The sequence below is a fragment of the Triticum aestivum genome, unplaced genomic scaffold (genome assembly GCF_018294505.1).
Source record: "Triticum aestivum cultivar Chinese Spring unplaced genomic scaffold, IWGSC CS RefSeq v2.1 scaffold124330, whole genome shotgun sequence".
In the NCBI taxonomy this organism is placed as follows: Eukaryota; Viridiplantae; Streptophyta; class Magnoliopsida; order Poales; family Poaceae; genus Triticum; species Triticum aestivum.
Genome location: NW_025227289.1, coordinates 82,377 through 88,384, shown reverse-complemented (window position 1 = coordinate 88,384; position 6,008 = coordinate 82,377).

Sequence of the window (6,008 nt, the reverse complement as noted above, 5' to 3'; positions counted from 1 at the left end):
GGCCAGATCTGGCTTCGTGCTGTAAATGGGCCTTTATTAAGCAGGCCGTTATTGGGCTGGCCCACTAGTACCTGATTAAGTTCTACGGGCCTTTGACTGGGCCAGCCTTTTTAACCTATATGGGCCTCTGTTGGGCCCAGCCACGTGTCGACGTATCATAGGCATGTCTCCTCCAATGGACGGGCGACATCTGGCCCACTGACGAGCTGACAAGTGTTTCCTTCGGCCAATCAGAATTTTACACGTGGAAATTTCCCATTGGTAGGGGATGTTAATGGGTTATCGGATCCCAAATCCGACCCAATAGCTTAACGGCGTTCCATTACGGTGGATGCCATGTGTCGGCCACCCTTGACGAAAGCACTTCTGTGACGCGCGATTTATCGTCATGGAAGTGGACACTTCTGTGATGATAATTTTGGTAATGTCATGGAACACTTCTACGACAGCACAGGTATGACTATCTTGATTCTGTCATAAATTTGTCATGGATGTACATGCATGACAAAAAATGCGACCTACTGTGACAAACACGTATCATCACGGAAGTGTATTTTTTTTGTAGTCTATACATAGTGCCATTGTTTTGATATACATCCCCGTTAGCCCTTGTACGATTTATGATTCAGATGTGGTATATTATATTTTATAACTATTTGTTGCATTCCGTGTTTATGACAATTATGCCCATCAAGTTGACATAGATATTTTTATCTAGGAGGTATGTGAACCGGAAATTTCAACCGACCCTCTTGTCGAGAAGTTAAATTTAGTTGAAAAAGAAAACAAGTATTTCAAAGAAAATTTGAAAAGAATTGCGGAAGAGAAGATGATATTGTAGTTGTATGTTGTTGATGTCCTCGAGGATCACAAGATCAAGATGGATGCAATGCGCTTGAAGTTTAGAAAATATGTTGTTAATAAAGAGGCTTGGTATCATTATGTTGTTGGATCAATTATTACCTTACTTGCGATCTTGATCGTATTCGTTATTGCATTTAAATATTTTAGCTAGATAGTTGTATGTTGTTTTATGAGAATAAGTGTGTATGAACTTTATGTATGAACTTGTATTAATTTGGTCTTTTCAGCATTGTGTAATGAAGATGAGCCGACAATGGATATACGATGACCGACGCTCTCTCCAGTTCATTAATGGTGTATATAGTTTTCTGTGTGCGGCCGAGGCAAGCAAGCGGGATAGTTTTATGTGTTGTCCATGTGTTGTCTGTAAGAAAGATATGAATTACTCTAGCACAAAAGTCCTTCACGTCCACCTGTCTATGTAAGGTTTCATGTCTGGCTATAACGATTGTACCAAGCACGGAGAAAGAGGGATTCTAATGGAAGAGAATGAAGAAGAAGAGGATGATGACAACTATCATCTGTTCCCTGAATATGATGGTACTACAATGGGGGAAGAAGATGAAGAAGAGGCATCAGATGAGCCCGCTGATGATCTTGGTCGGTCCATTGCTGATGCAAAGAGAAACTGCACTTATGAAAAGGAGAAGTTGAAGTTGCAGTGCATTTTAGAGGATCACAAGAAATTAGTGTAACCAAATTGCGAAGATGACAAGAAAAAGCTGGGTACCACACTGGAATTGTTGCAATGGAAGGCAGAGAATGGTGTACCTAACAAGAGATTTGAAAATTTACTGAAAATGTTAAAGAAGATGCTTCCAAAGGACAATGAATTGCCCGACAGTACATATGAAGCAAAGAAAGTTGTCTGCCCACTACGATTAGAGGTGCAGAAGATACATGCATTCCCTAATGACTACATCCTCTACCGTGGTGTGAAGTATGAGAATTTGAATGCATGCCCGGTATGCAGTGCATTGCACTATAAGATCAGCAGCAATGACCTTGGTGATGTTGAGGGCGAGCGCCCTAGTAAGAGGATTCCTCCCAAGGTGATGTGGTATGATCCTATAATACCATGGTTGAAACGTTTGTTCCAAAACAAAGAGCATGCCAAGTTGTTGCGATGGCACAAAGAAGACCGTAAGAAAGACGGGAAGTTGACAGTACCCGTTGATGGGTCATGGTGGAGAAAAATCAAGAGAAAGTGGCCGGACTTTGCAGGTGACGCAAGAAACATACGGTTTGGTTTAAGTGCAGATGGCATTAATCCTTTAGGGGAGAAGAGCAGCAATCATTGCACCTGGCATGTGACTCTATGTATCTACAACCTTCCTCCTTGGTTGTGCATGAAGCGGAAGTTCATTATGATGTCAATGCTCTTCCAAGGCCCTAAGCAACACGACAACGACAATGATGTATACCTAAGGCCATTAGTTGAAGAACTTTTATAGCTGTGGAATAAAAAAGGTGTACGTGTGTGGGATGAGCACAAACAACAAGAATTTGACCTACGAGCGTTGTTGTTTGTAACCATCAATGATTGGCCTGCTCTTAGTAACCTTTCAGGACAGACAAACAAAGGATACAATGCATGCATGCACTGTTTATATGAGACCAAAAGTATATATTTGGATAAAGGTAAAGAAGAATGTGTACCTGGGACATCGTCAATTTCTTCCGATCAAGCATCTCTCAAGAAAGAAAGGCAAGCATTTCAAAGGTGAGGAAGATCACCGGAAGAAGCCTGACCATCGTACTGGTGATCATATACTTGATATGGTCAAGGATTTAAAAGTAATCTTTGAAAGGGTCCTGGTGGACAATCAGTTCTGAATGACAATGACGGACACGCACCCATGTGGAAGAAGAAATCTATATTTTGGGACATACCCAATTGGAAAGTCCTAGAGGTCCGCTCTGCAATCGGCATGATGATGTTGGGGAACGCGGTAATTTCAAAAAAATTCCTACGATCACGCAAGATCTATCTATGTGATGCATAGCAACGAGAGGGGAGAGTGTGTCCACGTACCCTCGTAGACCGAAAGCGGAAGCGTTAGTTAACGCGGTTGATGTAGTCGAACGTCTTTGCGATCCAACTGATCCAAGTACCAAACATACGGCATCTCCGCATTCAGCACACGTTCAACTCGAGGATGTCCCTCGTACTCTTGGTTGAGTTGAGGCCGAGGGAGAGTTCCATCAGCATGATGGCATGGTGATGGTTATGATGAAGTTACCGGCGTAGGGCTTCGCCTAAGCTCTATGACGATATGACCGAGGTGTGTAACTGTGGAGGGGGGCACCACACACGGCTAAAAGATCAACTTGATCAACTTGTGTGTCTATGGGGTACCCCCTGGAGACGTATATAAAGGATGGAGGGAGGAGGAGGCCGGCCCTCATAGGGCGCGCCCAAAGTGTGGAGTCATACTAGGACTCCCTAGTCCTAGTAGGATTCTACCTCCCACGTGGAATAGGAAAAGGGTAAGGGAGAAGGAGAAGGAAGGAAGGGGCCAGCCCCCTTCCCTAGTCCCATTCGGACCAATCCATGGGGAAGGGGCGCGGCCACCCTTGAGGCCTTTCTCTCCTTTCCCGTATGGCCCATTAAGGCCCAATACGAATTCCCGTAATTCTCCGGTACTCCGAAAAATACCCGAATCACTCGGAACCTTTCCGATGTCTGAATATAGCCATGCAATATATCGATCTTTACGTATCGACTATTTCGAGACTCCTAGTCATGTCCATGATCTCATCTGGGACTCCAAACTACCTTCAGTCATCAAATCACATAAACTCATAATACAAATCGTCATTGAACGTTAAGCGTGAGGACCCTACGGATTCGAGAACTATGTAGACATGACCGGGACACGTCTGCCGTCAATAACCAATAGCAGAACCTGGATGCTCATATTGGTTCCTACATATTCTACGAAGATCTTTATCGGTAAAACCGCACAACAACATACGTTGTTCCCATTGTCACCGGTATGTTACTTGCCCGAGATTTGATCGTCGGTATCATCATACCTAGTTCAATCTCGTTACTGGCAAGTCTCTTTACTCATTCCGTAATACTTCGTCCCGCAACTAAATCATTAGTTACAATGCTTGCAAGGCTATAGTGACACTAGTGCAGAACCGGGCAATAGCACCGGTTCGTAAGGCCCTTTAGTGCCGGTTCCATAACCGGCACTAAAGTGTGGTCACTAAAGCCCCCCCCCTTTAGTACCGGTTCAGCACGAACCGGTGCTAAAGGGCAACCACGTGGCATGAGCCAGCTCCGGGGGCCTGGAGCCCTTTAGTACAGGTTGGTAAGACCAACCGGTACTATAAGGTTTGGGGGGTTTTAGTTTTATAATTTCTTTTTCATTTAATTTTGTGTTTCCATTTTAATTCTTTTTCGTTTGCTGGTATTTTACGATACTACACATTGTAAACGTTATGCATATATATATATATATATATATATATATATATATATATATAATTTCTAGTAGAACCAATCATCGAGTTCAACATGATTGTCATGATATTATAAGCGTTCATATATAACACCACAAAAGCAAATCACTTAAGTTTAGAACGAAGAACACGGACATGAAAGGACAAGTACTAATTAAGAGCAGCATGAAGAACTAGCTAAATCACTCCTGCTGGCTACTCTCTCTCTAGTAAAATAGCATAGAACATGTATAGCTCTCCTGATTGATCATACTGGAGCATGCCGATGAACCTGTCTCCTAATCGTGGGTTGTGATTCTCATTGCTGCTCCCTAGTACTTCTCTGCGATCATTAACAATTTTCCTCCAATCTTTCACTATTAAGCATTCATCGCTTCTAGAAATCCTGAATGCATTCATGTGCAATGCAGGATATCTTGGCCGTAAGCTAACAATTGACATCTGACCTTTAGTCTCGATCCCCTGAGGCACAACTGTCATCGGGAGTCCCTGTTGAAGAACATCGTATAGTACTTAATTAATATACTTAGCAATGAAAGTTTAGCAAAAAAATATGTATGCAAAATATGTACTGAGGACAAATAGTAAATATCTTACCATCATTCCTAAATAGATGTGACCGTAGTTCAATACCATCACTATTGGTCGCACGTTTTGAGTACTAACATTTCTAAGTGCAGGAAAAAAGTTTGTCTTGACAGTATGAAGATCCTCAAGCCATGAAACATAATGACTTATCTCCTCGCAGTTTAGTTCAGCTCCGGGACAGTAGAAGGTCCTGTCTACCAAGCGCCAGACATGTTTGGTTGAATGGAGATAAGCTGTCAATAGAAATTAGTTGTCAGTTATTTTTGAAATAAGCAATATCAAAGACAAAAATATATTTGAGAAGAACTCACATAATGGTAGAACTGGAGGCGTCTGCACATCGACCCATATGTCTCTATTACCTTCAATATCATCTTCTGGACGAATATCAAAGGTGATAACCATACCAGGCTCAAATGCATAAGCCTTGCATAGTGCTTGCCAAGTTTTGCATTCAAAATAGGTGTACGTGTGTGCATTGTATACTTTGACGTTGAAAGTATAACCATCATGCTCAGTTTTTAGGTAAGCTCTCTTTACCTCCATAGTTTCCATATCTTTGAAACCTATCTTATCCAAGACAAAAATTCTTGCATGGCAGGGGATGCACTAGTACAATAGTGAAAATTAAAAATTATAAGTCAGGCAAATGAAGCATATATAAGTCATGCTTAATTACGAAAACAGACTTGTCGTTGTGACTTACTGTATCGAATTCGAAAGTCTCATCCAGCTTGATGCTGAATCGCCTACCATCAACAAGGAAATTTCTGTCGCACTGGCCGCGCTGGTCTTCACAGTATTGGCACATACCGAAATTTTTTCCGTCGTCAGACGACATTTCCTGTGTTCATATTAGGCGAAACATTAAACACTTACTAATTCAATTAATTCAACTACTTCTATTAATTCAACTAAGCATTTACTAAAAATAAACCAGTTATATTAATTCAATTAGTTCAACTAAGCATTTACTAAAAATAAACTAGTTCTATATATTAATTCAACTAGTTCAACTAAACATTTACTAAAAATAAACTAGTTATATTAATTCAACTAGTTCAAAGTAAGCATTCACTAAA